Source organism: Mus caroli, chromosome 5 (assembly GCF_900094665.2).
Source record: "Mus caroli chromosome 5, CAROLI_EIJ_v1.1, whole genome shotgun sequence".
NCBI classification, from domain to species: Eukaryota; Metazoa; Chordata; class Mammalia; order Rodentia; family Muridae; genus Mus; species Mus caroli.
The window spans coordinates 125,246,999-125,272,678 of record NC_034574.1 but is presented as its reverse complement, the minus strand read 5'-3'; the positions used below and the strand labels follow the sequence as shown (position 1 = coordinate 125,272,678).

General features: G+C 40.9%; 1 protein-coding gene across 2 annotated transcripts in view; it reads left to right on the top strand.

The window, feature by feature from the left end:
- The window catches only part of Auts2 (activator of transcription and developmental regulator AUTS2), a 1,096,900-nt gene that overhangs the window by 106,425 nt on the left and 964,795 nt on the right, over nt 1–25,680 (top strand). The window lies entirely within an intron of this gene.

Below are 25,680 nucleotides of genomic sequence, written 5' to 3'. Positions count from 1 at the left end.
CTTTCCCTAGAGGAGTAAGTTAGTTTATGCAGGAGTTGACAGAGGGTGTTTTGGAAACTTCACTCCATACCAACTTTAGTGGCTTGAATAGGTATGGACCCCATATTTGAGTATTTGAGTGCCTGGCCCATAGGGAGTGTCACTATTAGGAGGTGTGGCCTTGTTGGAGTAGATGTGGCCTCATTGGAGGAAGTGTATCACTGTGGGCTTTGAGGTGTCCTATGCTCAAGCTCTGCCCAGTGTGGGACAAAGTCCTCTCCTTGCTGCCTACAGTTCAGGACATAGAACTCTTAGCACAGTATCTGCCTAAAGGATGCCATGCTTCTCACCATAGTAAGGACTAAACCTCTGACACTGTAATCCAACCTCCATGAAATGTTTTCCTTTGTAGGAATTGCCTTAGTCATGGTATTTCCTCAGAGCAATGGAAACCTAAGATTCTTTCCTGTAACTTCTCCCCATCAGAGTTGAATAACGGTCACCTGTCCAATCTCATAGTTTTCGTTAAGTTTAACACATCTGTGATTCTTCAAAAATAACGAATTTCTGAATACACCCAGGAGAACACCCAGTAGTACAGGTAGCAAGGTGCTTTTGCTTTGAGTCTGTCATGAGTGTGTTCTTCCCTGTGCAAGGCCAAAGGGGGATTTTCTTGGTTTGTACTCCTCTTGCCATGAAGATTTTTTTTCCATTAAGTAAAAACACACCCAAACTGTGAACTTCATTAAAAGAGGAGTGTGAGAGAATTAGAAATGAGCAGAATGCTACCTCTATGTCTCAGGAAAGTTTCATGGGACCTCTGAGAACTGCCCATTGAACAAATTTAATCCATTGTTTCAATAACATTACACATGATGTCTTTTCTGTTTTAGTTTTCTTCCTTTAAAAATTCCTGGGAAATACCAGAACCTTTCCAAGTTAACTAAATAAACTAACACAAGTTTGAAATGTTTCAAAGTAACCTAGAGCCAGTGATTCTAAACTTTGCCATTTGGGGGACTTTCTGCTGAAGGACATCTTTCTAAATTGCACGAAGATCCTTTTTTGTTCCCCATTATCAGAAACTAAAGCAGAACTAAGCTGAATAAATTGTCTAATTTACGCGAATACCTTCTAAATGGTCTCTTTATATACATTACTTGCATACGCTTGCAACTGAGTATCACCGAGAGCTACAGTTTGTCAGGGTTTAGCTCTTAATTAGCTTATGAGATTACATCCTTTTGAAGCTGTAGACCACAGGTGTTGGCTAGTTTTCCAAAAGCAATTAAAATGCCCACTGTTATAATTAAGCTTGTTACTTGTTGTATGTTCTGGTTATAAAATGTATTGGCAATTAAGGAAATGGAGACTGAGGCATTTGGCTTGGCTCTTAGAGATGCGTTAGACTTGACTTCAACCTTGATCCCTTAGGAGAAGGTCTGGGTCCCTGGGTCAGTTATAGTACCTTGAATATTTATTGTTATACCTTGACTAGCAATAGCTGTAGATTATTGTGGAGTTTATGATGGTGTTCCAATAGATAAAAGATAATCAAAACTGTATCTTTTAGATGGTAGTCTTGTAGCCAAGAGGCCTTTATAAGAAACTTTGCCTGATCTTTAAGAAGATGGCTTGACCCTGACAGAAAAATTCAGTCTGTTAAACTTTGGGTCCCTATGTTTCTTGTTCATATTCACTTTGGTTACTGAAAAGGAGGTGTGGGAGAGTTGCCACAGGTTTAACGTGGCTATGTCTGATGTCACAGGTTTAACGTGGCTATGCCTGATGACTCTACAGCAGTACAAGCTGTTACAGCACAGTAAGGTTTGGCCGATGGGAGAAAATTTGATGATAATAGTCTCCATGGCAGTACAGATCTTAGTGGCTGGCTTCGCATGTTGAATTCCTTCTTTCACATCACTGACTCTTTGCAGCATTTTTTGAGGGTATGTGCACCCCATAATAACATGGTAGCTGTGTCATGGGGCTCACAGGTCATTTCGTGGTCACGTAGAAATCGCCATGTAAATAAAGTCCTATGAAATTTTTGTACTTATTTTGAAATTCCTTCAACATTTGTGGAAGAAGATGGAGCACTTGTTCTATGTGGTTCCATCCCATTGGTTTGGCCTGTTTGTGCCCTTAGGCAATTAACATGAAAATGAAGGCTTAGAAATGAATTTAACATTTAGAGCAGGGCCTGACTAGCACAGGACATTAAAATCAGGGAAGAGAAAAGGGCAGGTGTTCTGTAATTACTATTTGGTTTTGAGGACTGTTGGAAAGATTGGGTCTTATTTTAGATTTACTTCTATCCAGAGTTCCTCTAAGGTTATGATTAATATTATAAATTATTTTCTTTATTGGTCTTAGAGATTAGAATTATCAGAGGAACATTTTCTTGGGAAAACTACTGTTCATTTGTGATTCTCTGGATATTCGGTGTTGAGTCTACAAAGTATTACTGTAGAATCAATTTAAAGGCTTGTGGGCTAAGGACATTTGCTCATTGGTTCTTTTAAGTCTATTTATACAAGCCTTTTCTGGTGCTTCCTTTGTAGCATATTTTCCTCAATTTATTTCTAGCCTTGTAAGAATGGAGGGGAAATTACCAAATTATTAGGTTGGTTGCTTATTTGAGTTCTGCCATTTTCCCTCTGTACAGAATGAAATAAAATCAGTCTTTGCTGCAATCCTGTGAGAAAAGATTACAGGTTCTGAGGAAACGACTGCTTTCAAAGGGTGTATTTGTATTTAGTATGAAGTACACAGATAGTGTGGTATTTTTTGTTAAAACTACAACGTCATTATCATAAAGTCATACACACCCAGAAGGAGATGTGGCAGTATGGTGTGATTCACTTTTCAGTACTAAAAGAAGAAGAGAAACCCAGCAGAATTTCTGATACGCCCATTAATGTTGCTTGCAGGCCTATGTCAGCTTTGATGGCCTTTCCTTGGGAAGCTGTTTTGACTTCTTTAGTGGAGGATTTTGCCTCTTCCTTATGCACCACAGCACTCCACACCTTTGTCCACTCAGCACTTCTGGTGTTGTTTGATCTCCTCTGTTTGACTGTAAACTACAGTAGCATAGCACAGAGGCTGTGAGACGGTTTTATTTTACTTATTTATTTTATAACCATAATTTATAATTTCCTCCCTCCCTAGATAGGGTCTTGCTGTGTAACACTGGCTGTCCTGAAACTCTATAGACTAAACTGGCCACAAAACCACAGAGATCTGCCTGCCTCAGTCTCCTGAATGCTGTGACTAAAGGTGTGTGCCACTCACCCACCCTTCTAATTTTGTTTTTATTAACACATAGTGTGGAGGTTTGAATGAAAATGGTCCTCATAGGCTCACTTGGAGTGGAATTATTGGAGGTGTGTCCTTAAGGGAGTTAAGTGTGGCCTTGTTGGAGGAAGTGTCACATGGGGGTTTTGAGGGTTCAGAAGCTCTAGGCAGGCTCAGTGTCAGGCTCTCTTCGAGCTGCCCACTGATCAAGATGTAGAACTATCAGCTACTTCTCTAGCACCATGTCTGCCTGCATATCACCATGCTTCCTGCCATGACAATAATGGACTAAACCTCAGAAGCCAGCCCCAATTAATATTTTCTTTTATAAGAGTTGATATGGTTACGACTCTATTCACATCAGTAAAACCCTAACTTAGACACATATATATGCATGTCTGTATGACCCATATGCCTGAGTATCTTCAAGGGCCAGAAGAGGAAACTGGATTCTCTGGAGCTGGAGTTACAGGCAGTTGTGAGCTGTCCAGCATGGGTGCTGCTAACTGAACTTAGGGTCTATTAAAGAATAGCAAGTGCTTTTAACCACCGAGCCATTTCCTCAGTCTAAAAGGCTTTGCTTTTTGAGAGTCTCTTTTCCTTCTTTTCAGTAAAAATTAAAGTGCATTTGATATGCACAGCCTGGGACTATATATTGTGCACATGAATAATACAGACTAAATTTTGGCATAATGTTTACTTATAGAACCATCCTACAGCAAGAATAATGAGGATATCTGGTACAGTTTAAAGTTTACTCTTTGTAATAGGTTTTTCGTATGTCTTTTTTTCTATTCTTAACAACTAATCTGTTTTCTCTCATTGTAGATATAAAGTGGGTGCATTGGATACATTTCTAGTTCATTAGTATAAATGAAACCACACAGTATGTAATATTTCATTAAACATAATTATTTGATAGCCATCCATGTAGAAGTATGTTTGTGTGTATGAATGTGCATGTGTGTTTATATATGCATGCATATGAGCATGCACATGTATATATCTGTGCAGCCATCCATCCATGTATAATGTTATAAATAAAGCTGCTATGAATATCTGTATATCTGCCTTTGAAATGGACACATGCTTTTGTTTCTCTTGGGTGAAAAGCCAGGGTGGAATGGCTTGTTTGTGTATGTATTTGTATAATAGTATAAAATTGATGAGTTTCTGAAGTGTTTTTTTTTCTTTGCCTTTTGATTTTCTGCTAATAGTGTGTAGTAGTTTCATTTTCTTCACACTATTGCCACTCCACATAAGAAGGTCAATAACTTAAGAAGTTTTAGCCATTTTAATAGCTATTTGGTGGCAGGCAGTGGTGACACAGAGGCAGGTGGATATCTTGGTCCCAGAACAGCCTGGTGTACAGAGTTCTAGGACAGCCAGAGAAACTCTGTCTCAAAACACCACCTTCAACAACAAAAATCTATGTGGGAGATCTCCTTGTTGTTAGCCTTTTGTAAAGGACTCATGATGTTGAGCATCTTTTCATGCACCTGCTATCCATGCCTCTTCTCTGACAAAACATCTCTTAAAATATTTTGCTGGTACATTTATGAGGCTTTAATTGCTGTGCATATCTGTGTGAGTGTATGTTGTGTGTACTTGAGTACCTGCAAAGGCCAAAAGGGAGCGTTGCATTCACTGGAGCTGAAGTCAGCGATAGCTGTGAGCCATTGAGGGTAGGTGCTAGCAACTGCTCCTGGGTCCCCTGAAAGAGCAGGCCATTTTCTTAACAACAGAATCATCTTTTCAGCCCTAGTTCAAGTGTTTTTTAACAAATATAAGATTTGTACTTATATCTTCTTGCCCTTTGGGTTGTATTTCCATGTTTAACAGTGTCCTTTTAAGAGCAGGAATTAAAAAAAAACTAGGATTAAAAATCTAATTCATGCAGTTAACCATTTTCTTCAGGCAGAATGCTAGAAATATTCATTGGCAGTGAAGAGACAGATCAGAAGTCTTATATTTTGATGAAGTCCGAGTATCAGTTTGTTCTTTTATGAATCATGCTTTTGGTATCAGAGCTAAGAAATCTGCCTAAAAGTCACAAAGTTGTTTTTAAATAGAATGTTTAGATGGTTAGCTTTTACATTTAGGTCTGTGATTCATTCAAAGTTTTTCCTACACGGGGAACTATGGCTTGAAAATACTTTCCCCCCATATGGCTAGCCAGTTGTTTGAACATAATTTGTTGAAGAGACCATCTCTTCCCATGAAACAGCCTTTGCGCTTTTGTCAGACATGAGTGGTCCAGATATGCCTCTGATCTTTTGGAAGGCTCTCTGTTACATTCAGTGTCCATCCATTCTTAAGTGAAATGTCAACAGGTATACCAGGAGGATAGTGAAGAGCGGTTAAGGAGAGCTGGGGCAGTGGGAATAGTTTCCAAGGCAGTGTCTCTTCAAATAAACACAGGGCTTTCATTAGGGAAGGTCACAGGTATAGGATATAGGATAGTCCCACCATCAGATGTAGATATGGGTACATCCTGGAGCATGATCACTATAATACCATGTTTCTTCATGTTCATTAAATGGTGGACACAGGGCTGGAGAGATGGCCCTGAGGTTAAAAGGGCTTGATGCTCTCGCAGAGAACTCAGGGTCAATTCCCAGCGCTTACATCAGGCAGCTTACAAACCACCTGGACTTCCAGATCCAGAAAATCCAGAGCCCTCTTCTGGACAGTTTGGGCACTGTACTTGTGCAGCACCCCACCCGCACATAAAATAATTAAAATAGTAAAAATAAATCCTTTTAAGAATGGTTGACTGGAATGCCTCCCTCAGCCCATTTCATCCAGGCACCATTCTTCCATCATGTCCTCCCACCCGGAATCCTTTGTGCAATGGATTGTTTACTATGACCACATTCTTTGTTTGCCTGTGTGTGTGTGTGTGTTCAGAGGCTGCTGCTGTTTAAAAGCATAACACCTGCATTGTAACAAGTGCTTATCAGTTAGTTTTGTAGAATTTTAGTGTTTGAAGAAATCTGGACTATTCTCGGCTACTCCTGTTTTCCCCCCCACATGGGCTTTCAGACTTGCCATCTCCTCCTCAGTGTTGATGTGGAATGGACTGCCTTGGCAAGGAAAACTGAGTTTGTATTCATTAGTTCCTGCTTTGTAAAGAGGGAAGTCTCTTTGCGTATCTAGAACCTGTTGGCTCTTGTCTACTCTCTCTAGTCATCCTTTTCCACACTTAAAGCTCCTAAGTTTTAAAAGGCCACAAATTTTCAACTGATTCTCATATGAAGCTCTTCTGAATATTGGTTGCCTCATGGTTGTTATCCTGAGTGTAAGAGAACAGGAAGACTCGACTAATGTAGTGGGGTTCTTAACTTTCCTAATGGTGCAGCCTGTTTAGTTCCCCATGTGGTGACCTACAACCATAAGATATTTTTTTGTTGCTACTTCCTAACTGTAATTTTGCTACTGTTAGGAATCATAATCTAAACAGTTTTTGGAGATAGAGCTTTGCCCAAGGGGTAGTGACCCACAGGTGTAGAATTGCTGAAGTAATGGAAGTTAATTGGAGTTTTAATTGCTGGAGGAATTGTCCAACAGAGGACGCTGTAAGATCTTCACCATGCCTGTAGAAGAAGAAATTTCAGACTGAAGAGATCGAAGGTATCTGTCTTAACCTCATGGCTTAACATCAGGAAACCTGTCAGGACCTCTGAGGTGGTGTAGTGGACTGTAACAGAAAGATGAGGGGATGTTTCCCCTGAGATGCATAAGATGAGTCTTCAAGCTGAGCATCCGTCTGTTTTGCTTAAGGAACTCCTCTGAGTTACATATTGTGCTTCAAGCATTCCTGTCATTGCTTGTCATATGCCTGCTTCCCAGATCTCCCCATTGTGTTGGTTCATTGGAGAAAAGGCATCATCATGACTGCTGTTAATCACAGGGGAAAGAGTATGGCTCAGGGCTTTATGACAGGAGGGAAACAGTGGTGTAGCACGGGATAATTAATGGCAAATGGAGTGACAGTTTGATTCCCTGCTAGGGACCTTAGCATTGTTGAAAAGGGAAAAAAATTCCCTTTATTCTTTCATAGACAGAACAGCTGTAATTTTGGTTGGATGGAATCCAATTAAAAGGAAATGACATGTAAATTGATGATCAGACAGTATGAGCATCATAGTCCAAGACTTCTCAAAGAAATGGCAGAGTTTAGTGTAATTGGGCATGGTAACATTTGTAAGAAAAATGGAAGTGAATATGTTGGCTATATGAATATTGGTGGTCTCGTATTTCTGCCAGGAGAGAGAAGAGACTTGCTTTGGAGGACTTTTAGTGAGTAAGTTTTCCCTCTTCAATCTTGGAGACAGGGTTTTATAGCTCAGGCTGTCCTCAAATTTGAGATCCTCCTGTCTCAGCTTCCTAAGTAGCAATGCCAGGCTGCTAAACATACAGATATATTTGATCTGAGACCTATACTTTAAGAGCTACAATTGTAAAGGAACCTCCTGGGCTGTATGTTTTCAAGCTGGTGATGATTGAACATAAAATTCTCAAGTCTAACTAAGACAGGAATCAAAGGCTGGCTCTTGGAAACATCATCTCTCTGTACAGGCATGCTTCACTTGGCCTAATGATATGTTCTCAAAGATCTGTGTGAGAATTGACTTCCAAATTTAGTATAAAATAGAGATTTGGCCATTTGTAATGCTATTATGAATCATTTGTTAAAGTAAAAAATCCTCTCTTAACCAAAGTCATGCTCAATTTATCTTTTGAGTAAATTCATAAGTCCATGTATTAGATATGCTTAAAGGTATCTTTCTTTGAAATGGAATAATTGTAGGGACACACAGAATTTAAGCTTTAGAATGAGAGGAAAGACTGAGTGGAGTTTTTAAGAGGTCAGTATATTGCTTTTAAGGGAGAAATATTCTGGTTTAGAAGGTCATAGAGCTTCTGCTGTTGCTATGGGGAGAGAAGCAAGCAGCCCAGTGTAGCTGGAGGGGAGATTTATTAGCCCTGCCGATGAACTACATGAACTACAGACAAAGCCAGGATGAAGTGTCTTGAGGGAGGAGCAAACAGGACCACAGCATTTGCTAAGTCTTCATTCTGAAGAAAGTCAAAGAAGATGAAATGGAGTTAACCCTGAGGAGATCATAGAAGTTCAAGAAGAAAAAAAATGTTCGTAGACTTCAGTAGCCAGGAAAGAAGCCTGGAGTCAATGAGAGCAGTTTCCAGGTAGGCAGCGATATCACTGCCCTGGTCAACCTAACACAGGGGACTGATAGTGATTGGAGTCACATTGGCCTGTTGAAACTGTTTTGACCAGTTGTCGATCTCTAGTGCTTCTGTGTTCCTTTTCAAGGATGGAGTTTCTTGAGGTTGGAGAACAGAGCTCAGTTGGTAGAATACTTGACTGAAATGATCCCTGGGGTCAGTCCCTAGCACCACAAACAAAACAGGAAAAGGAACTTGGTTGATGAACATGATCGTTGATATTCAGAACAACCCCATGACTTTTGGGAAACTTTGTCATATTTTCATTCGAGGTGTTTGGTGATAATACCTTGCTTTCTCAGAAGTCTAAGAGCTGCCTTTCTACCGTGGACTATGTCATTATCAAAAGGCACCATTGCCACTTAGATCTACTCACAGGTCTGAAAACATTGACCATTTCCAGGAGGTAGCCTGCAGTTTTTCGCAGAGACATTATAAGAGTGGCTGCTATCCTCTTGTTATCTACCCATCAAGAGATATTTAATTCCAGCAGCTGATGAGAGCCCTAGCAGAACCATGCAGAAGCAAAGCATTAGAAGATAATAGTCCCTGCTCCCAAGAGATGCTCACATTGCGTTACCACCAACACTGTCTTCTTTACTCACAAAGCTAGTAAGGACACTACCCCTTAGCTTAGTCATTGGAAGTGTTCTTGTGTGAATGTGCAGTGCTACACAGGTTGTCTGAGCCTTTGAAACCTTTTCAGAAATTATAAGAAAACTTCTATGTTTGAATTCTTTCTCTGGGAAAGGAAAACCTTAGTTATATTTAAAAGATGGGCTTCACTACTAGTATAGTGACTAATGTTTAGTTCTGAAGTCTGACTGCTTACTTCCCAACTTTAGCTTTCCCATTATTAAAGCAACCATGACCAAATTTCTTCTTTTGTACAGTTGGGGTGATAATGTTACCTGCCCATAGGTGTTTGTGAGGACAAAAAAAAAAAAAAAAAGCAAATATGTGTTAGCAAATATCTTGGGTGTCTCATTGTTGGAATTCATAAAACCTTAGGAGAAGCCTTGGCAAAAGCTAGGCTTTTCTGTCTGTGCTGTTTAACAGAGACAAGTCAGAAACTGACTTGGTAGCAGGATGCTGCAAATGAGTTACTGTGTAAGTAGTGGACTGTGGAACCTCATACTCCAGTATACTGGCTTCAGAGAAGGGGCAGCTCATTACACTCTAATGGGAGTTTAGTGAAATGGATGCGTGATCTTAGACTTGATTCTTAGGCTGTGACAGAAAACAAGCCAAGTAGCCTAAGAGATCTGGGAGTCACCTGCCGAGACCAGACACTTGTAACTCTGTGCTCCGAGGTGGTAAGGGGGACACAGGTGGAATCAATCTCTGGAGGTAGCGTGCGTAGATTGAATTTAGTAAACAAGAGTGTACCAAGTACATTGCTTAGTATAAGCAAAGGGTTGTGCTATGTAGAAGCAACAGGATACACTTCGGATATGACTTACCAGCTGGCGGTGGTCTTAGCCTCGTCGGTGAGACATGTTTCCTTTTTGAGAATGATTAGATGGTTTCTTGGTGTATATATATCTGGAAACTGGCTGAACACATTTTCATCAACATATAGGAAACAGTAAAAGGGAACAGAAAGTAGGGTGAGTCTATAAACCCTCAGAACCAGGTCACAGTGATTGATGTAATTCCTCCAGCAAAACTGTACTTCCTAAAGGCTCCACAGCCTTCCCAAACAGCATTACCAACTTGGGCACCAAGTGTTCAAATTGAGCCTGTAGGGGAAATTACTCATCCAAACTAGCACATAGAGCTGTGCATCTGTGCATGGAGATTTTGTTGTTACTTCAAAGAAGTTCTTGTTCAAAAGCCCCTGAAACACTTTATCACTGGGCTGGTGAAAGAATTGTCTCGTTAGTCTCTCAGTTCCCTCTCTTCTCTTTGGACTAGTAAAGTCTAGTCCACAGGACTGCTGTTGTCTCATGATTTTTGGAATCAGCACTTCTGCTGAGAAATGAAAACATTGCACTTTTAAAGGCACAGAAAGCAAAATTACTGTGGCATCAGGATTCAAGGTTACAGAATCGGTTGGCTTCCTGGTTTGTTTTGCTGAGCTGAATGAAAAAGATTTGATTGAATGTTACTGCTTAGAGATAAATATTAATAGGCTCAGAATCCCTCAGTGGACATTTTCCTCCCCAGATTCACTAGGAATTTCAAATTATGGTGTCAGACTCGGATGGTAAGTGTCCAGTGCTCATGTACATGAACAGTGGGTAGCCAGATAAAGCACCTTTCAGTATCAGTTGGGGAACAAATGGGGTGGGGAATGCGTGTCCCTAGCGTAGGCTCATTCTTGATTTTTAGTCTCATTTTAATAATTTGTTACAATTTAGGTAAATATTCAGCAGCTGCTCAAATCTTTTAACACAGTTTGTCGTAGAAATAATGTCAGAAAAATCCATCAAAAATTGAAACGTAAAAAGGTTTTTAGGATTGAAAATGTAGCTCACTTGGCAAAGTGCTTGCCTAGTATTCGTGATATTCTGTAAGCCTGCACTTGTATTTGTGATATTCTGTAACCCTGCACTTGGGAGGTAGAAGCAGGAAGACTTGAAGTTGAGAATTATTTTTGGTTACCTAGTAGGGCTAAGCACTTACTTACTAGCTGAGGCTATGAAAGGCCTCATCTTAAAATACCAAAACACAGAAAAAGTAATAGATTTAAATATTTTTAAACATTTAATACTCTACGGAGACGAATTTTGGTTTGAGGGTTGAGAGTTCTCAGTACCAAACACACCTTGACAACATTTAAAATATACTTCTGTACCCTCTCTTGGAGGGCAAGTGTACAGGGAGAACTGTACTGCTCCCAACCCAGTTGATTATGCTTTGGAAACAGGACGGTAACATAGCACGGTTGGTTTATTTCAGTTCAGACATAACAAATATTTAACTGTATGCCTGGATATATCAAGATGAGTGAGTAGTGTTTCCCATCCTCCATAAAGCCCTGTAGAGGGAGTTAGGTAGGGAATTTTAAAAGGACACAAAGATGATCATGTCAATTGATGAACATATGTTGTGGACAGTCTAGGGTTTCCAGTGGAATGACTACCATGTGGTGTGTGGAAGGTCAGAGATATGCATTATATGCTTTGGGAGCATACAAGAGAGGAGGATGCATTTGAGGGAGATCAAAGAAGCTATGCCGAAGGAAGGAGAATGATAATGTTTGGTACCACAAGACAGAATACTCATTGTAGACAGGTGAGGTTGGCCTTGGCATGGACCAAGTCATGAGGAGGTCAAGACATGTGATTGCCTCTGAGGTCTTATAAGCACTAAAGTATTGCTGGAAAGCTGGGCTTATTGAAAAGAATGCAGGCTTTTGGAGGATTGTCTGCTGGTCAGACAGAGGGGATTGTGGGCTTTTGAGCTGTGTCCAGAATTGCTAGATTTCAGTGAGTGTGAAAATAGATTGTATACCATGACGGGGAAATACCAAATAGAATTAGTTCACTGCTATGCATCTGACGTGCATGTAGGATTTGAGCAGCATGGTGCAGCGTTAGGGAAATGTGTTGTGAGTCAATATTAGATGTACACAATATCAGGCTTAGCTTGTGGCAGAAACTGTTCTGGGTAGTGACTGAAGGAGAGTTCAAATGAAGATTGTGTGGAAAGGGATATTAGAGGGATTGTGTGTGTGTGTGTATGTATGTGTGTATCACCCCCAGCAATGACTCTTTAATACACATTAGAATCACCAGAGGACCTTAAGGGTTATAGGTCAATTTATATAAAGCAAAACCACACAGATCTCAGTCAAACAAATACATCTAGATACTTGTCACCTATTGCTTTAGTTAGCTTCAGCTGTCAATATGACAGAGTCTAGAGTCACCCAAAGAAGAAAACTGCATTTGAGGAATTGCCTAGATCGGATTGGGCCGTGTGGGTCCCATTATTCTGTAGGCAGGTAGTAGTTGGTTGTGTAAGGAAGGTAGCTGAGCATGAGCCTATGAGCCAGCAGGCAGCATCCTCTGGTTTCTGCTGGACTTCCTTGGTTGTGAGTTGAATTTCTTAGTCCAAGGTGGTGGTCCACAGAATGAGAAGCGGTTCTGTCGTCAGATTCCTGCTTCAGTTCCTGTGCTGACATCCCTCAGTGGTGGACTGTGGCATGGAAGTACATGCCAGGTATGTCCTTTCCTCCTCTGATAGTCAGAATGTTTCCTCACAGCAACAGGATGAAAGTAACACACACACACACATACATACACACACATACATACACACACGCGCACGTGCACACACACATGCACACACAAACACATACATACATGCACACATACGCACACACAAACTTGTATGCACACACACACAAACACACACACAGGCAGACACACACACACATGCTGTACTGGCTATTTTTGTGTCAACTTGACACAGCTGGAGTTATCACAGAGAAAGGAGTTTCAGTTGAGGAAATGCCTCCATGAGATCCAACTGTAAGGCATTTTCTCAATTAGTGATCAAGGGGGAAAGGCCCCTTGTGGGTGGGACCATCCCTGGGCTGGTAGTCTTGGGTTCTATAAGAGTAAGCTGAGCAAGCCAGGGGAGGCAAGCCAGTAAAGAACATCCCTCCATGGCCTCTGCATCAGCTCCTGCTCCTTGACCTGTTTGAGTTCCAGTCCTGACTTCCTTTGGTGATGAACAGCAGCATGGAAGTGTAAGCCGAATAAACCCTTTCCTCCCCAACTTGCTTCTTGGTCATGATGTTTGTGCAGGAACCCTGACTAAGACACATGCACACACAATTTTTCTGTCAGTTGCTGTTGAACATACGCCATTGCTTTTGGCTGAGTAGTATACCATCCTATAGAGATCTCAGAATCCGTTTGAGTTATTCTCTTGATAGACACTTGGATTGTTTCAGATGTTTACCTACTAATTCTAAAGCTGTAATGACCAGTCATATCCAAGTTTGAGAATTTTCTTTTATGGGCATATGTCTTCATTTATTGATTGTAAATGCTTAGGAATAGAAGTGTAGCATAGTATATGTAAGTCCATGCTTCAGTCTATAAGACATTGTCAATATGGGATTCTAAAGTATTTCTGGTGTTTAAACTGTCATTGTATTAATAGTAGTTCATATTCTCAAATATACTGGGGACATGCTCACTTGTTTTTAATGTAACAAGGATATAAAATGTGGGTTCTCACTGTGGTATTAATTTGTGCTTTCCTGATGATTAGTGATGGTGAGTGTTGTCTTCCTTTTTGAAGTGTTTTGGTCAGGTCTTGTGGTTACTTTAGTTTTTATGTTTTAAGACAGGATCTTACCTTGTAGCTCAGGTTGACCTCAAACTCGGGGATCCCTCTGACTCAGTTCTCCTGGGTCCTGGGATTTCAGGTGTAGACCCCCCATGCTTATCTATGAGAATTCTTTAATGAGTTTTCCTTGCTTCTTCCTTGCCTTTGCAAATTCAAATTGTTGGTGTTTTGGGAGAGTAGTTTTACAAATTTTGATGAGCAGAGTTCATCGTATTTTCCCCTACATATTTCTTTTATGACCTCTCTGAGAAATCTTTATTTTCCCTAGGTTAAAAGAAATGTTCTTCTGTCTTTTTTTTTTTTCCCTGCAAGCTTAATTGATTCCTTGCTGTGTGATCCATCTAAGGTTTTTAATGTGTGATGTAAGAGTGAAGGTTTGTCTCCCCCTGTGCTTTCCCCAGTTTCCCTGGCACTGCATTTTACCACCCTCCCATTGATTATTCTTGGCGCCTTGGTAGAAAATCAATTATCCATTTATTTCTGTTTAGTTCTATTTCAGGATACTCCAGTTTGCTCTGTTGATTGATTTGCCTATTTTTGCTTCAATATCATGCAGCCACACATCTTTGATTATCTAGAGTTATACTGAGTTCTAAAGTACACTACTGTATATACTCCTATGTATATACTCCTATTTCTTTTCCAAGATTTTTGTTTCCTATTTCTAGGTCCTTCTCTCCTCCTCCCTCGTGTGTGTGTGTGTGTGTGTGTGTGTGTGTGTGTGAACCCATTTTACCATTTCTCAAAAAACATTTTGGGTAATTTATGAAATTCCATAATACTGAGACCACACTTTGTTCAAATTGAATCGCAATTCTTTCGAGGCTGATTCAAGTTTAAGAGGATCTCCTTAACACAGCCAACCTGTTAAAACTCTATGTACTGATGCTTGTGGTGGCACAGACTGCAATCCTAGCTACTTTGGAAGTGAGGTGGAAGGTTGCAAATTTAAGGGCACCCTGGGCAATTTAGCAAAATCCATCTCCAAATACGAAGTCAAAAGAGGACTGGGCTGTCCCTTGGTGTTGGAGCCTAGACTTCGCTAGTTGAGGGATTTTGGAGTGGAAGCTGTCCCTCTGAAATGTGTGTGTTGAAGTTGAATCGGGTCCCTAAGTGGAGGAGTTTGTTGATGCTTGTGACAGAAGCTTTGAGTGAGGAGGAAGGACATTTGTGAGGTTCAGAGGAGGAATGCCCTCTTGGGGAACATGGAATTTCATTTCCTTAAGAGCTGGCTTTGCGTGGCTGCCAGCCTGATTGCTTAGTTTATTCTCCCCTTAAAACCTTCCATAAGGCTGCCGCAAACCAGTCACTGTGAAAAATGAAGGATAGTCTCAGAAAAGCTCAAAAAATGCACTTTGGAGTCAGGGTTTTCTTTGGATTTAGGGATGTGTTTGTGGTGCCTACAGATGAAGTTAGTAAGCATGCTTCAGGATGATTGTGTAGACACCTTGCCTTTTTTGAGGCAGGCAGGTATATTTTCTTTTATATTTTGGGAGGGTTATTGACAGGATCTTACTTTGTAGCTTGGCTGGCCTGGGACTCCCTATGTAGACCAAGCTGCCCTCAAACTCTCAGATATTCCCTGCCTCTGTTTTCCAAGTGCTGGGCTTAAAGGCATGTGCCACCACATCTGGCAAGGCATTCCTTTTTATTTCATACTTATGTTGATTCTTTTTTTTTTTTTTTTTTTTTTTTTACCATAGGAAAGTAGTTCAGTCAGAAGTGACACTTTTAAAACACAGAATTAAAAAGAGGGACAGACAGTTGCTTTCATATATAAGACATTCATTGAGAACACACAAACTCTATGCAGAATGGTAGGTGCTTGTTGTGGCTTTTCCTTTTCGAAGAGGCAGGTTGGAACTAGTGAGCTGGACCCTTTTCTGAGAGATAAGTTCCCTAAACAGCTGTAGAGAATTAATTTCAGAGCTAGCTGAGATTTAATCTACGGTTTCTGCTCAGTGTCATGGAAAATGGCCAACGTCTACCAGCTATGGAATGTTAGAAAAATCAGATGAACATTGGGTTTTCTGAGTGTTTTCCTAGTAGAAAAAGCATGAAAAAAACCCTTTAGTGAACTGGATTTTTACAGTGTACCTACATAGCGAGTATCTGTGATATATTTGTGGGTTTCTTTCTATGGGGGACATGTAGGTTATGTTAGGTTCTTGTTTCTGATAGAACTGACGCACACTGCATTCAACATCAAGCTTCATTTTCTCTGTGAGGGGTGAAATGTTTCAAGCAGTCGGTGATATCTGTCTGTCTGTCTGTCCTCTCTGTCTGCCTTCCACCCTGTCACTTCCTTTCCCTTCCTTCACCCTCCCTTCAGCTCTCTGTCCAGAGGAAGCCTGTGGCTAGAGCAGGTGAGAATTGTTCTCTCTCTATTTGAGATTCTGTTTAACAACATATATACATATGTATGTGCATAGACATATTTCTATCAATAACATTTTTAGAGAAAAACATTTTTTTTTTGGAGAAAATATATTTTCCATTTTCAGGCTTTTAGTTTTAGAATTTACCTGCACTGTGACCATGTCTCTTAGGGTGGTGTAGTCAAAACATCAAAACAAGTTAGGTTAGTGTCTTGTTTAAGTATTTAAAGAGCTAGGGCAGGTGACACATGCCTCTAATCCAGTACTTAGAAGGCTGAGACAGGAGGATCCCCATCTTGGGTTATGGACTGTGTTCCAAATCTGCCTCAGCTGGCTTCATAGCAAGACGTCAAAAACAAAAATAACATTCCTCCCAAGTAAAGCAGAAGTCAAATCCCCCCAAGTTATCTTCTATATTGTTAAATTATTTCATAATTGGTAACTTCGTGGCAAGAGGTTAGTGCAGTACATTGTGCCATGCTTTGTCTAATAGAAGTTTTCAGTTGTCTGTTCTTATTTCCCCCAAGCTTACTTGCACATAGAGTCCTCATCCCCCTAACTCTGGAAGCGCATCCTCAGTTATGGGATAGCGACAGGGCATTTGTAAGTCGTGCTGAAGTTTTATGAGTGTGTTTCATATAGCATGGGCATATTATCAAGGGGCCTTGAGGAATGATAATTATACTTGGTATTTTTAAAAGATTACAAATTTTATTTTTAATTCTGTATATATCCATGTGTGTATGTGTGGGTATGTACAAGTGAGTGCAGTGGTTGCAGATGCCAGATGAGTGTGTCTGATCCCCCAGAGCTGCTAAGAACTAAACTTGGGCCCCCCACAAGAGTTGTAAAACTTCGTTTAACTGTAGAACTATCCGTTCTTAGGTATTTCTCTCATAGCCATATCATGTAATATTTTAATTTTCTATTTATGTTTGTGGGTCAATTTGAGCCCCAGTTATATTTGTTTTCTGGTGGTTCGGTATCTAGGCATTCTCCCCCTCCACGGGTTTACCAGTTTTTGTTATATTTTAATTGCCTCTGTAACAGTTGACACTAATAATATATAATAACTATGTTTTTTTAAGTGTTATTTTTGTTGTTGTTATGGCAGAGTTTATTGGGCTGAGGTGTATATGAACACTTCCTTTGGTTGAGCTGAGATGTACAGGCTTTTGTCATTTCCTTAGAGTCCCAGCATCCTTCTGCTTTCCTCTCTGATGTTTTCTATGATTAAGTGACATTATCTGAAAGCATCAGGTCCTTCTGAATATTTGCTAATTTATATGCCCACTTTATTACCTTGTGTGTGGAGAAAGTGCTGTATGGCCTGTGTTCTGAGCAGAGCAACCATCAACTGCATTGTGACAGCTATGGGTGCTTGTCAGCGACCCTCAAGCTTAGTTAGGTTCATTGACTTGTAGAATTTTCTCATAGGAGGAAAGACTAAGGAGGGGATTTCACCGATCTCAAGCACGTTCTGTGGTCCGTTTGGCTCTTTGGATGGGCTTCTGCTTTAGTTGCATGGGGCACACATAGTGTTGAGAGACGCTTGAGTAGGTGTTCTCTGGAAGATGCGCTGAATGGTGAGCTGTAAGTAGCCATCCATGCTGGGGTCAGACTGGTAATGAGGCTGATTTGGGGTCTCCCATACTCCTGTCAGTAATCCTCACCCATGCTCTGTAATACGCCCAACACATTGCTTTCATACATTAAACTTGGGTGGAAGCATACTTTGCTGTTGATACCCTGTAAGCAATCAATGAGTCATGTTTAATTATTCCCCAGGGAACTCAAGTTCCTACAGAAGAAACCTGGTTTAAGTCATGAACCCATGCTGTTTGTAAGTCTTGGGAAAGTCAGGGGGACAGCAAGAATTCTTATCTCAGCTTCCTGTAATGTCTACATGTCTGAGTTGACACATTTATAAAGCTGAAATGAGAATAACAAATGTACAGAGGATTTTTAGTGTATTTAAGCCTTGCCCTAAGTATTATGAAGAACCTCAGTCAGAAGGCTTTAACATAACAAATAGCTGTAAGCTTTGATTGTTATTGTGTGTACACAATATTGGGGGGGTGTTATCTGTGGCTGACAGACTAATGAGATTCTTGAGGTTTTTTTTGCAACTAACCATGACACCATAATCTTTGGACATTAGAGACCCGTGCTTGGAAAAATGCCTTAAGTTGCAGATACCCATCAGAAATAGTGTCACAGCCAGGTCTGAGTCCTCAGTAAAGCCTGTGGGGTGCATGCAGCAACATGGATGCTGGGGACAACAAACACTGGCCTTGTCCAGAGTGGCTTTGAAACTCAACATTCCACGGAAAGACTTGATTAAAGCAGCACTGTCACTTGGGCGACCTTGGTGGAGTAATTTAACCCCCCCCTGAGCTTCATTTCCTTAGTTATAAATGGGGGTGACATTGCTGAGCGGCTCAGTTCAATAAGGAGATGTATTTGACACGATCAACAGGCCACCTGACCCATGGCAAATGCCAGGCAAGCAGTAGATGTTATTTTTTATTAACAGCTAACATTTGTGTAGCGTTCATGCTCCACAGAGCCTTTTCATTCACCATTTCTCATTTGTGAATCTGAGTGCGTTATACAGATGGAGTTTTAAATGTTTTGTGGGTTTTATGTTCATTGCCTTGAGATTGTAGAGTGCTTGTCACACACCTTCATGCCACTGTCTTTTTATTTAAACAGAATTCTAAATCCATCCCTAAATCTGACTGAGCAGCCTCCCAAGCGCTTTGGTTGTATTTTTGTTTTGTTTTGTTTTTTCCTACTTTGATTTCATAAGTGGTAATGGTCAAGAAGACCATTTCTCTCTTGGAATAAAAAAAATGATATTTTTGGGAATAAAATAAAAAAATATTCAATAAAAGCCACTTTGTTCATTTTGGTGCCTTTTAAAATGCCCCAAAAGACAATTGTATTCTGTCATTTTATCTTTGAATAGTTGAAAATGTGATGTGTCAGTCTTATTTTCTATAAGATTTGTACCTTAGGGAAAGGACTGTTTCTCAGAGGCCAGGTGCCCGTGGACAGAGAATGGCGTGTACCAGTTATTCCAGTATGACTTCCCAAGGTCTGTTGAGAGCAGAGCCCATGATATTTGTCAGCTTGATTTCTGTAGTTGTGGCTTATGTGATGTGTTTTCTTCTTATCACCTTTCCATGTGTTATCCATTCGTGCCTTTTGGACTTAGGGAAGTGGTGGTGGTCTGGAAGGCACATGGAGAACATGCCACCCTGGCCAGATAGGACAGATGTCTTTTCAGTGATTGTTGTTGATAGCTAGTCCTCGGTATTTCAGTGGACAGCAAATTCAATGAAACATCAGAGAGGAGACTTCTTTGCAGCTATAATATAGTCAGCCTGTGACCAGTTCCCTGGTGCTCTTTTAAGTACAGAAGAAATCTGTATGAGGCCTTTTGATTTTCGGAAGCCTGGAAAAGTGATGACAAGTTGTCAGAGCATTTTGGTGGTACCTGGTGAGCGTCCTCAGCCACCTGGCTGAGCAGTTTGAAGGTGCTGACTAATTCCTTGAGAAAGGAGCAGTTAAGGTCACAGCTTTTACATAGTATCTTGGGTTAGGTGTGGTAGCTCTGCAGATATCTGATTCTAGCATTCAGGAGGTTGAGGCAGGAGAATGGGAGGTTGAATTAGGAGGACCAGGAATTGAATCAGGCCATGATGTTCCCCCATTGTTTCTCCTAAAAATAGAAGAGCAAAACCAGTCCCCTAAACTATAAATGTACTTGGGTAGCAGAGGAGATTAGGCAAAAATTGTGTGTGTGTGTGTGTGTGTGTGAGTTGTTTACAGTATTGGTGGCTTTGCTGTAGTGTGTAAGCAGTGCATAGTGTTGAGGATATGTCTCAGAGGTGAGCCGCTGCTAGAACAGTGTGGGTGTACTGTCCTTTACCTGCCCAAATCAACAAAGACTTCCTGGGCTGTGGCACAGGGAGCCTTTCAACTTTCAAAATTGTTAAAACCCTTCCTATGGTTTGTTTCTCTTCCGTAGGGATCCTTAATAACAAATCTCAAAAGGCTCACCTTTCCCCAGTACTATTAATGCTCTAAGAGGGGCTATACATTATGTTAAAGTTAGTGTAGTTCTCCATGGGAAGGCTGGTTTTTAAATGAGACTTACTCAACCTCTTCTTAGCTGGTGTTTCATTACCACTGAGGATTTATAATGCTGTAGCTCTGAGGAGCAGCTGGTAAGAATGCCAGCTTCGCTAATATTTAGAGTCATAAAACTCTGGGTATTGGACAAGCTCTTAATTACTCTGAATCTGTCTTTGTCTTAATAAAAGTTGGATTGTACCCACTGAAATAAGATGGCTGTGTTTGCATTAATCTCCAAATGTAGGTTAATACCTTTTTAAAGGCTGTCTCTTAGACAAGAGACTTGAAAATTAATTTCCCATTTTAGCTTCAAGTGAAGAGCTCTTCCACACATGGAGTTTGAAGGACTGCCATTTTTCTGATGCTGTACATTCAAGTGCCAAGAAAACTTTGTTCCTCTCTCTTTATTTTTCTTTTACGTAAAGGAAATACTTTCCCTTGAGTACTTAGGGCTGTACTTTGTTTGTTTGTTTTTTAAATCGATGCTTAAGATAAATAGAGGAGTTTTGTTTTCTCGGTGAATTTTGGTTCACTTGGGTAAAGGGCAGGACGGAGGACTAAAGCATTAAAGTGGGGATAGAGCATTGTATAGTTCTACCACACACAGACTTTTTTTTTTCCTAAGATTTATTTATTTATTATATGTAAGTACACTGTAGCTGTCTTCAGACACACCAGAAGAGGGAGTCAGATCTTGTTACGGATGGTTGTGAGCCACCATGTGGTTGCTGGGATTTGAACTCCTGACCTTTGGAAGAGCAGTCGGGTGCTCTTACCCACTGAGCCATCTCACCAGCCCCCACACACAGACTTTTTAAAATCAATCTATCCTATTCACCCTTCCATCTGTCCATTTGTCCATATATCTCTCCATCCCCCACTTACCTACCCACTCTGTATGTATCTATACCCTACTTTCTGTTCCCATTTCCAGTCTAACCGTCTATCCTTTCTGTCTGCCTGCCTGCCTACCAATTCTAACCTGAAATGTCTGACTGCTTTCTTATTGGGACTTTCCCCTCAGTGATAGCTTACCTTCTTCCTCAAGTGCAAGACAGCAACTTTTTCCTTTCTCTCGTCTCCCGGGTTTGCTTCTTTGTGAGCACTTTGTTTATTTATTTCCAGAATTCATTTCTGTATTACAGTTGGTCAGCTTAATTTTCAGGGCATAAAAACAAACAGACAAGCAAACAAACACCCTAAATGTCTATATCAACTAAGATCTTCTGAGATGAGAGTCTGCCTGACATAGTAATGTCCTATAGTTCTAGCGTAGGAGTCTCCAATATCTTGTATTGATCTTTATTAGTACAGCTTACGGCCGCAGTGTCTTAGGGACAGGTTTAAAGAAGTAAAAACTAACAGTCAAGTGAAAGAATAATTAGCACATAGCTTCCTCTAAAATTCCAGTTTGTTTTCCTATATTTAGGTTTATTGAATTTATAGACATTTCTTTTTTTTTAAATTTATAGACATTTCTATGAACAAGTATTTATGTCCCCAATTAAAACATATTAGAGGCGTGTGTCATCAAAATAGATATTCTGCTGTTTTCCCTCGGGGATTCTTTATTCAGTAATTGTGGAATAGGTCACAGGACTCTGGCTCTTAGCGTCAAGCACAGTTGATATTCCAACCAGTCTACCGCACCTTCTCAACATTACAGGTTTGGGTAGTTCATTTGTGTGGCAGAAGTCTCCTTTTGTGTGTGACATCTCTGGTCCAGAATTATTGTGTAAGGGGTTGTCTTTTCATGTACACCATCATGTAGGGCAGCACATGTTCTCAGATAAGCTTCATGGGATATATTTTGGGTCAGTAATAGAAGCATGAAGACTCCTGAATTGCCAGTTGTCTAAAATCTGTCTTGGTGCATGATGGAGCTGGATGCCAGACTTGATTATTCCAGGAGGCAGGCCCTTTTCTTCTCCTCAGCGGTTGTCAGCGTTGTCTTGCGGATGGATCGGGACAAGCAGACATCGTGAGAGCTCTGCTCTTCGGGTAGGGTCTGAAGAGTACCAGTTTATATCAGAGGTGTAATGAGGGTAGGGTGGAAGTAGCTTGAGGAACGTGAGCAGGTGAAGCCCTTCTCCTTCCCAAAGCTTGTGGACTCTTCCCTTCTCCAAAGGCACAGGGCTCCACAAAAGTGTCTGCAGACACTACCAAGTGTGGTCCTTCAGAGGAAGACTCTTGGGATGGTGTTTGTCAGCGTGGCAGCCAGGGTGACTGGCACAGAGGCTGGAGCCTGGTGACGTTTGTTCAGTGAAGACAGTGGAGAAAATCGATCATTCAGGACTTAGAGAAACTTGTGAACGCCTCCTAACCTAGAAGCCGTCTCACACTTTACCATCGGTTCTCAGGCTCCAGTGTGGAAGGCAAGAGTACAGGACTTGGTTTTCTTTAGCGCTGTACTTCCGGTACTTAGGACAACACCTGATAGTAGTATTACATTTCTAGTGCTTAAGCAGGATCCGACTTTAATGCTGCCTTTCCAGTATGTAGACCAGCGCCATGCGTTCATGCTGTAATTCTGTAGAATTATTGGTCTCTCCACATTTTGCTGAATTGACATGTTAATTGTTGAAGAAGGTGTTTTTAGGGTGGTACTTTGTAACCTTTGTGACCACCCGTTTTGGGGAAGAAATCTTTTATCTTGTCATTTATCCAATTATCTATTTTGACCTTCCCTTTTACGAGCCTCTCATTTGTGCTCCATGATTAGCCTTTCCTTCCAGATCTGGACTTGGGCAAGGAGACTGACTAGATGACGGTAAAGCCAGGCAAACCTGCTGGCTGATTTGTTTTGACTTGGGCACTTCCCCGGATATTTTCAGTGTTATGGTATTTTCCTGTTCTCAGAGAGAAGTGAGAATTGGCTGTAGGTTTATGGCCTAGATTAATGGGGTATTTTGTGAAGGCTCTGAAGTGTTATCGCTTCATCTTTATCCCTGCCTGCTATTCTGCATGAGAAGTGTTTGGATTACTGGAGAGGAACTATCAATTTACCTGTGTTACCCAGTGTCAGTTTAAAGCTGATTAGCATTTTGCATCACCTTTGCGGCTCATCAGTCATGTGCTTCACTTCTCGGTGCACAGGCTGTAAGTCAGCAAGAAGATACCTGCTGCGGCATCTTGTTCTGTGATTTTGAGAGTATTCTGACTCTTTGAGCCCATGAGCAACGTCTCTTTTCTGGGAAATGGGTGGAAACTCTGATGGATTTCCTCCAGGAGATACTGTTAGTTGCTTTGGGCGGAAGTCCCATACTTACACAGTCAGCCCCAGGCATGGTTTGTTTGATGCTGCTCAGCGTTTTTTAAAACCCAAAGGTGCGTAGCAATATTGAAAAGCCAGGAACTATGATACAGAAACCCAGATTGGCAGGGCAGTAGAGCCCACCCAGTTGGTGCCTAGCATGCACACAGCCTGGGGTTTCTCACCTGGTATTCCGGAGCTGGAAGGTCAGAAGGTCTGACAGCATTAGGCGTGCTATATATCTGAATCCAATTGCTTCTCAGAGAAACACATGTTGTTGTTGTTGAAAATGTTGAAGTACTGCTTTAGATTCTGTTTCTCCTCAGCTTCTCCATGGAGCAAGTCAACATTCATGAAAGGTAATACTTGAATTGTTGACTTTGCACAATTGTGCGAACAGGTGAGGCTTGTTTTTTTTTTTTTTGGGGGGGGGTGTTTTTTGTTTTCTGTTTTTGTTTTTGCCAGGGACCATTTATTGAGTGTATACTAAGGTTCTAGGATTGTATCAAGTGTTTTCTTGTTAATGGAGTTCTGCTTGTTTATGGAGTTCTTATAGTTACCCTATTAATAGGGTTGGAGAGAAGGCTCAGAGGCCAGAGCATGTGTTGCTCTTGCAGGGGACCTGCATCCACATAGGGCAGCTCACAATCACCTGTAACTCCAGTTCCCAGGAGATCAAGTGCCCGAACCTGACCTGTTCACACACGCACTCATGCACCCATATGTGTGTGCACGTGGACATATACACAATCTGATTAAAAAAAAAAACCCTTAAAAAACAAACCCAATTACTCTAATAGTATAAATGAATAAATTGAGGCAAAGAGATGTGAAATCTATTGCTGAAGGCTGAAAGCTAGCTGACTAGTAGAAGCCAGACAGTCACCATGCATACTATGAAGGAGTCTCCTGCTTAGATCAGGTTCCTTGACAATGTTTGATGGTCTCTGAACTCTGGCCTCCTCTTCAACCCATGGCCTTCGAGGAACAGTGGGCTTTACCTGGGAAGGTGATTGACAGTGACATGGCTCTTGGATCCTTATCCTGTTTCTGGGAGATGAGGACTGCTGTGCTCATAACCATCACTGCCCCCATGAGACATTTGAAAGAGAATCCCTCATGCAGGACCCTCATGGCTTAGTCTTACTGTCTTTGCATGCCTGCTAGTTGTGAATAAAAGCCTTGTTACGGTAAACCAAAAGCAGTTATTGATACTTAAAATTAAATCGCAACAGGTATTGTCAATCGCTACCCTGCTCATTGACCACACCTTACTAACTATATGCAGAGACAGTTCTAATGAGATATATTTTATTTTGCCAAACCAAAATTGGAACTCTGGCTTTCTCCAAGAAATTTCCTTTTGACTTGGGGAAAGTTGGGGGGAACTTATCTTGATCCTTTTCTAGTCTAAAAGAACCAGGGTTTAGAGAACTGCTCAATTATTTCTTCTGTTGAAGTTTCAAGATAGGAGGGAAAGTTGTGCTTTTGAAAGGAATAGACTATGAATTGAAGGTGTGGTAAGTTCCTTACAGAGAGATAGGTGTATGTGTGTGTGTGTGTGTGTGTGTGTGTGTGTGTGTAAGGTGCACTTGGTATGTGTGGAAGTGAGGTTGTTGTTGAATATCTACCTCTTTTACTCCCCACTTTCTTTGAGACAGGATTGCTCACTGAACCTAGGGTTTGGCGTTCTAGACTGGCTGGCCATTATATGAGCCCATGAGTCTTTCTCTAGGGTTATAGATGTATACTGTTGTGCACAGATCTTTAGATGGTACTGTGAAATTCAAGTCTTCATGCTGGAGCAACAAACACTTTACCCACTGAGACATTTCCCCTGCCCCAGATTTTTTTTTCAAATTAATTAACTGAGGAGTTTATTTATTTTGTTTGTGTGTCTCAGCCACATGTTCAAATCCTATTTTTGTCTTTCCATTTCCTTTCCTCCTTTGCATTTTTAGTTTGCTTTTTGTATGTACTTGTGGCAGTGTGTGTCTCTGTGCATCCATGTACCAGGACATACTTTGCTTGTATTTGGTGCAGATCCTAGTGTTTTTTTTTTTAATTTTT